The sequence below is a fragment of the Tripterygium wilfordii genome, chromosome 17 (assembly GCF_013401445.1).
Source record: "Tripterygium wilfordii isolate XIE 37 chromosome 17, ASM1340144v1, whole genome shotgun sequence".
Classification (NCBI taxonomy): domain Eukaryota; kingdom Viridiplantae; phylum Streptophyta; class Magnoliopsida; order Celastrales; family Celastraceae; genus Tripterygium; species Tripterygium wilfordii.
In genome coordinates, this window is record NC_052248.1 from 5,955,569 (window position 1) to 5,963,923 (window position 8,355).

The window sequence follows — 8,355 nt, forward strand, 5'->3', positions numbered from 1 at the left end:
CCTTGAATTTTGAGTTCTCTAATGTGGTTTTTTGTGTTAAGGAATGAGAAACAAGTTAGCAAGTGATCATAGGAACGCGCAAGGATGATTTTTATGTATTACCCAACCCACCGGAGGTCTATTTTTCGACTTGATTCATATCAAGAACGACCAAATAATGGCACCAAAGATTGGGTCATTCCCAAAAGGATACCTTAGCCTTGCTTAAGAATAAAGGGTTCATTGATGTTTTAGGTTTCAAATAAATCATAATCCTTTTGTGATAACTGCCAGTTAGGAAAGCATAGCAAATTATCATTCAGTCGTTATGGACGTTCAAGTACTGCTATCTTTGATAAAACTTTATGTGATTTATGGGGATCAACTCTTGTACTCTCTCTAAGAAATTTTAAACATTATACATGCTTAGTTGATGATTATTCCCGATATACCTGACTCATTCCTCTCAAAACAAAAGCTGATTTTGTCATGTCCTTATATACCTGAGCAGTGAGGAATGGTAGAGCGCCGACATCGTATAATCAGAGAACTTAGTATGACAATGCTATTTCGTAGCGGGATGATGAATTTGAAGACAAGATAAAGGAGTTGGAGAGCATATGCATATTCCAATAGAGATTTTTGATACTTCAAAGCATTTTATGACATATTATATGGAATTGGGATTATTGATTAATTAATTGTTCAAAGATTTCCAATATCAATTTTTGTGGTTCTTGGGAATAAAATTCACAAGCAGATAATTGAGATTTTGACCTTGTTCAAAGTTTGGTATTTGTCTACTTAGTGTCCCAAACACTAAATTAAGAAAAACATGTGCCGCCAAGGAAAATAAAAATAAAAAAGCCTCTTTCAATCATGTCTCATTCACATCATTCTTATCTTAAACTAAACAATTATTTATCCTAAACTCTCTCTATCTTCCACATGATATTAATTTATTTTTTATTGAAGGGATCAACAAATGCAATTTTGATATTTTTAGATATATATCACATGCAATGCCACTCTTTTGCATGACAAGAGTGTCTACTAATATAACAATATTTTGTTTGATAGGAGAGTGCCAAACAAGTAATGCCATTAACACTATTCAAAGAATGCTTTTTTAATGATTCATCAAAGAATATTTTCACGTACAGTAATTTCTTGCCAAATAAAAAGTATATGTAATGTATTTAGGGAAAGAAAGAACACAAAAAAAATTTCAATCTTCATATTTTTCTATGATTTCGAAAGTAAATAGTTAGCCGATTTAAGCAGTTTCTGATTCAATTTTTTTCCACACCATTTGTTGTAGTATATTTAGAATTATAAATTGTCTTTTAATTCCTTCTTCATTTTTGAAAAATACACTTATAGTATCCATATAACTTATATACTATCCATATAAATTATATCCCATTTAAAAGATGTTTTCCAAATCCAAACACCTCTCTATTTCTCATGGGGAACATTTTATTCACATTTTCATTAGTTAATTTAGTGGGTTTGGGCCTTACTCATGTATATAAATATATTACAAATTATGATCCATAGACTTTACGACCCAACCTGCACATTTAATGGACCAAATTGTGCAATTACTTTGACCTATAATTAGACGAAATTAGATCATGTTTTTTGAATTATCTTGGGAATGATCACATCAAGAAAGTCAACGAACTAAAATTACGAAAGAATTCATATGAATCATGTTAAAACAAAATTTAGCAACAGCAAAAATTCCTATAAATAGCCCTAAAAATATTTCTGTTAGGCGTTGCCCCCGGATCCCCCACATAATTTTTTGCCCCCTTTATCTAAAATCATGGCCCCACCCCTGGTCAATGATGGTGCAAATAAACTTGCTAATGAAAATTCTGAATCCGGTGGGAGTTAAATAACTCAGCTACATAGAAGCATAATTTAGAAATATTTTTCCTCAGCATTTTTAGATTGAAGAAAAAAATGTTGTTTGGTATCACTCTTGTTTTTAGTTTTTTGTTTTGATTTTCTAAAAATAAAAAAGTATTTGTTTGTATTATGAAAACCTATTGTAGGTTTTCAAATTTTTTGAAACAGAAAAAAGATGTTTTCAAAAGTTTTAAAACACAATACATACGACGACCCTCTTTCTCTCTCACATGACGACTCCCTTAGAACAAAAATGATAGCCCAAGCCTAGCCAAGGCCAAGATAAATCGGGCTTATGAGACGGGCTTCGTGCCCGGGTCAGTCCTGGGCCGAGCTTTGGGTTTGGGTCATTGTTGGTCCTCAGGCCTGGGTTGGGTCTTGGCCAGGCTTTGGGCCTGGGTCATTGTTCGGGCTTCGGGTTTTGGTTGACCCTAAGCCGGGCTTTGGTCTGGTTTGGCCCATCTATAAGTATTTTTTTAAAGTGGCCCATGATCGATGTCTTTTGGGCTTGGTATGGGCCTCGGCCTACAGGTGGCCCCTACTCATATTTGAATCAAGGAACTAACTAATTCTGTGAATTAGGGGCACAACTTCACGACATCCCGCATGACGATCTCATCTTGAATCAAATTTATTTTTTTTTCTATTTTAGGTACGCAACCAAACAAGTTGTCAAATTTTTGTTCTCATTTTATGTTTTTTATTCTTTTGTTTTTGTTTTCATAATTTTTGAAAGTGATACCAAATACGACCTAAACTATTCACGAGAGAGCCGACCTTGCCTGAAAATTTATGGTCGAAACCAAGATTTGATAAACCTTCTCATCTTTGTCTCTGTCATCATCGTCGATCATGGCATCATCATCATACTCAAATATTCTCCACCACTTGTGAAGATTAGTTGGGAATAACGGTTATGCCCTAGAAGCAATTGAAGACTACGATTTGGGTATTGTGGAGTTAATCAACGGGCCATGGTCTTATGGACTTCATATATTCTATGGAATGGTGAAAGCTTCATTTATCAACTATGGGCTAGAGCAACCCATGAACTTAAATGGAATGCATATTTTCCATATTTATATATTTTATTTATTTTACATGGTCACAAAGTCCATATGAGCGTTGTATTATAACTAACTGTAACTGTTATATCTTTTTCCTATTAAAGGAGCGTCTCCCCTTCCTGTACAATTTGAATAAGCGATTGTAATAGTATGTCATTGTTCTTCATCTCTCCATCTTATTCTTCATCTTCTATACTTGCAATTGAAACAAGCAATCAATATTTCTACAAATCCATTTTATATCAGGATTGACCATTTGGGTCAAGTTGGGACAAAATGGCAGTCTTGGCCCAGATAATTTGAGCCTATAGGTTAGGCTTTGGGCTCGGGTCAATCTGGGCCTAGCTTTGGGCCTATTAATCATTTACTTGGTGACCCCTTAAAATTTACTCACTGGTTGGGGACTACGAAGAATCCATGTATGTAACAATGCAACATGATTGGTACCAAATAGTGTGTAGACTTACCTCAAGTGTAAGGTAGTTAGCAAATAATATTCTGGTGAAACCAGTATGAAAATCCATAGGGAAACAAATACAGACAACTAACTAAAGAGGTAAATGCAAAGAATAATGATAACATGCAAGAGAAGAAAACAGAACTGAATGACTTGGTAAGCATGCGATTTTTGTAACAATACTAAGATTAATTTGAGAAGAAGACTAATTAAAAACTCTAGACTCTAATCCTTTTCGATAGATGTTCCATTCTCATGCTCAAGGTAATAAGCATGCAAACACACAATCATGCACAATGAATTGTGTGATATAAAACAATCATACAAGTACAATGAAAATTGGGCATGAAGACTTCAATAAAAATATGGAGGTCATTGGGCTCATTGATCTACGATGAAAGTCTAGGGGTAGTCACATAATCTTATGCATTAATGTTCCTAACAAGGCTCGGCTTTGCTAGCACCCTAGTTCCATACTCAAAGATTAAATCACCATAACTCTACCATACTCATTCCAAATAAAATCTAATAATCAACTTGTATAATTGATGAAACATATCAAGTCATCAAATTGTCGAGTTATCGATGAAAGTTTAGAACACAACACACTAAATATTATGAATTAATATTCATAACAAGGCTTAGCTTAGTCATTGAACTAATTTAACACTCCAAACCCTTAAATCATCACTTTGACATACTCATGATATATTACTCAAATCAAATCACATAAAAGCATACTTAAATTAAGAACTACAAGACATACCTTGAACAATTGAACTTCTCATCTACCAATTAGAATTAAAGACTAGATAAAGAACTAGCCACCCATGATTGTAGTGATAAACATCAATTTGTTGTAATCTAAATCAATGTTTACACAAAATCAATGAGAAAAGCAAGAAAGAACTAAGAAATTTAGATAGAAGAAATGCCTCAACACTACACTACCACCATGAGAATGAGATAATAGATAAAGAAAAAAAAAACCTTATATTAGGCTACCATCAGCAAAAAATAAGTGAGAAATCCTTACCCTACCTCGCCCAAATGAAAATTTACAAATCACATGGTTCGCCTCTTCATTGAATAAATTATTACCAAGGCTTTAAAATAAATAACGTATAAAAGAGGTGATAGTGGACCACCCTACTGAATGCCCCGAGTAGGCTTAATTACATGTCCCTTTTTACCATTCACGAGCACCAAACAAGTCACAGTGGAAATACATTGTATCATCCAAGAAATCCATGTGTAACAGAAGCCTATTTGTTTCATTACTGCATACAAAAAATTTCATGCCTTCCTATCATAGGCTTTGCTCATATCTAGTTTCAAAGCCATATATAGCTTGACTTACCATAATTCATTATGGCCATAGAATGCAAGCACTACAATAGTAAATCTTTCACGACGCTTTTAAAGCGTCGTGAATAAACAAAAAGCATCATTGATGTTATTGACCGACGCTTTATGAAACATCGAACAAGCATCATTAATATTGGTGTCGTTATTCTCTGCAAAGTTTGCATAACCATAGTCATGTTTTCCTCCATTTTTCTTCCTCTCTCATCTGACATCCTCTTATAGTCTTCAACCTCATCTCTTGTAGCTTCAAGCTCTTTTCTCATTGCTTCAACTTCTCTTATGTACTTAATTTCTAATGTCTCTTATATAATCATATAAGATGGAAAAGAGAAGTAAATAATGATATAGGTGTTTTTTGAAATGTTAAATGATTCTCCTTTGCTAGTCCAATTAGTATATAGTTGGTACTGAGTTAGCTTGCTAATTAATTGGTAGATGAAAATAATCTCAATCAAATGACTTGGTTATGTGAAGTTTTATTCTTTCATGGGATCTTTTACAAGAACTCAATGTCTACCTGTAAATGCACAATGGACTTAGCAGCTTTCTTCTAAGTTCTCATTGTATTTTTATAAAAACAACTGTATGGTAGGCAAATAAAAAAAATTTCTGGCGAGTTTGTGTTTGAGAACAATTCCATGGTGTTTTGGACTATGCCATGATGTCAATATCAGTTGTAGCCCTATGGTGTGATCACATTTTTATATGCTCTGCCTAGCACATGACTTCTAGCAATTTAAGGTGTAAGAGCAACCACAATGGTGGTTTTTTGATGAGGCATGAGTAATGTATGGGGATTTGACGTTTTGTTGATGTGACTGTATTGGTGGATGTGTTTTGTTGATATGACTGGGCCAACAAAATGTATTGGTACAATGATGTAAATTTGCTAGCTTGATTTTTGTGTAGTAGAGGTGGACCCCGATATTGATTTTTGTGTAAAAAATGTGTGTGTATATATATTGAAGTGGGTCCCATTTTGGACAAAATGAGCCAACATGGGGGTTAGCCAAACACCTTTTCCACTTGAGTCCATGTGCCATCAATTTTGTAAAAATTAGGATCCATAGGCAAGCAAATACTATCAATTGCATTTGCTCTAAGAGGAACCACAATGGTGGTTTTTTGTTAGTGCATGAGTAATGTATGAGGATTTGTGTTTTGCTGACGTGGCTGGGGCAATAAAATATAATGATACAATGGTATGAATTTGCTGGCTTGAATTTTGTGTAATAGAGGTAGGACCCAATATTGATTTAAAGGTAAATATGTGAGTGTGTGTGAGATGTGAGTCCCATTTTGGGCCAACATGGATGCATGCAATATTTCATCCCCTCATGTTGGGGCCATTAGAAAGAGGCTAACAAATAGGCCTTATTAGAGCACAAAAGTTTTTAATGGGCCAAGAAAAAGCCACTTTTTGCCTTCCATGCCCAAGCAAATGCACACCATTGCATTTGTTCATCCTCTTTTAAGGTGTCACATGGCATGATATATTGACTATAAGGCAACCTCGTGACCTTTGGCCCAATCATCGTAAGCCTTATTGAACAAAATTAAATAAATACACCCTTAAATATTAAATATACCTTTTATTCTTACAATATTTCAAAATTAAACAATCATAACAAAAATAACATTCTAACGCCATGATCTCTAATGACACATCCTCTTTCATTTCTCTCCAAATGTCCCAATTATTTTTCTACACGATTGAAATGTGTAGGAGAGGTCAGCTCGACTATATTATCAGTTTAAAAAATTAAAAATGACATTTCCTATACTATTAATTCAAGAAAATTAATTTCCAAACATCTCAAAACTTATTGTTCATGATCGAAGAGAATTCAAGTTTGCAGAGTAAATGTTAGTCATAGACTAATCCTTTACTAGGTTTAGTTGTAACTAACCTCAATTCACATTTCAGAGTATGGGTTAGTCATAGACTAAACCCATACTAGGTCTCGCCACAACTAGTCTCTAATGGATCAATCATTTGGCTCAATCATCCCCTAAATCGGGTCAGGATTGGGGGTAGCTATGTGCACATGCTAATTATATAAATTCCACATATCATTTCATCGAATTCTCAACATAGCATCAATAGGTACATGAATAGTTTCAAAAGCATCAATAATCTAAAACGAATTTACGCTTTTAAATCAAAGGCAAATACTTCTCATGCTTCAAACTCAAAATCGTTTCTTACTTTCTTTCCATTTCTTGTTACTTGGACCATGCTTGTTCCCATTAGATAGTAGTTTCTTCGGATTTCAGTAATGGATTAGACAACAAATGTTAATTAGAAAGGTTATGAATGAGTTGAGCACCTTTAAAACTGTTTTTTTTTTATTATTATAATGGGTTGATATTTTGGATTAAGAAGTTTCAATTGTCTTCTTTCAGCTTGTGTAGATGAACCCTTCTCCTATATGATAGATCATATCAACATATGTTGATGAACGATGACTTTTCAACATAACTTAATGATAAAGCGGATTTCTTGGTGGGCCGGCCTAGCTCGTTCGTCTATGAAAGCTGGCAGGGGTCAGATCACAAATGTAGAAATATGTGGACAAGTGGGTTACCTTTTCAATGTTTTAATAAATTTCATTTATTTTTTTGAAAAACGATATAATTTCATTATTTTTTGAGTATTATAGATTGTTATTATATTATTTTAGGGAAAATGCAGTTAAGAATGACCAAGTAAAATGTATTAACATTGAGTCTTGTTGGAAAGAGTTTTATATATTGATTTCGAATATGTAATTTTTATCGAAATCTAATATGTATTTTGAGAGAGAACATTTTCAAATTTCGTTAAGAAAATAAAAGGTAAAAAATTTGTGATGTCACCAACCTTTTGGTGTGACATGTTGAATTTTGTCATGTCAATAGTTGAGTAAGCATGTCACCTAAACTTGGGAAGAAATTGGGATAACAATAGTTGGGATACTTATCGTTTTCCTTTTTCTTTATTTATTGTATGTACGCTAGAGACCCGAACTTGTTGATGTCAACAGTTCCCATGTCCTTGAAAATGGTGAATGTCCATAAGCTATATGTGCATAACGTTCCATACTACTTGTTAGTATAAATGCTTGTGGCCACCCAAACAACAATTTTGGTGCACATAATTTGAGGGATTTTTTGAGGCATTTTATACTACTTTTACAATGCTACAATAAATGACCATTTCACCAGCATTTGCATATCACTTGTTTATTTTGTCCCCATTAATTTTACATAATTCCATTTACACCCCCCACTCATTAAACATCAAAACACGCTAGGTCACCTATGATCTATGTCGTACAGTTCAATTGTGAGTTGCATTGCCGCATTTTACTGACAAAGTCCATCGCCCATCGACGACAATCGCAACTGGCCAGAAATCACTTTATTTCGACAAAGATAACGTCCTTCCATCTCTCATACTCTCCCTCACCGTGGATAGACCGATTGATATTTTAGGGTTCAGGTTCAAATGTGTTCGATTACACTTATCTAGGTTTCTTCATCGATATATCTGGGTTTATGGGCTATGTTTACGATTTATATGTT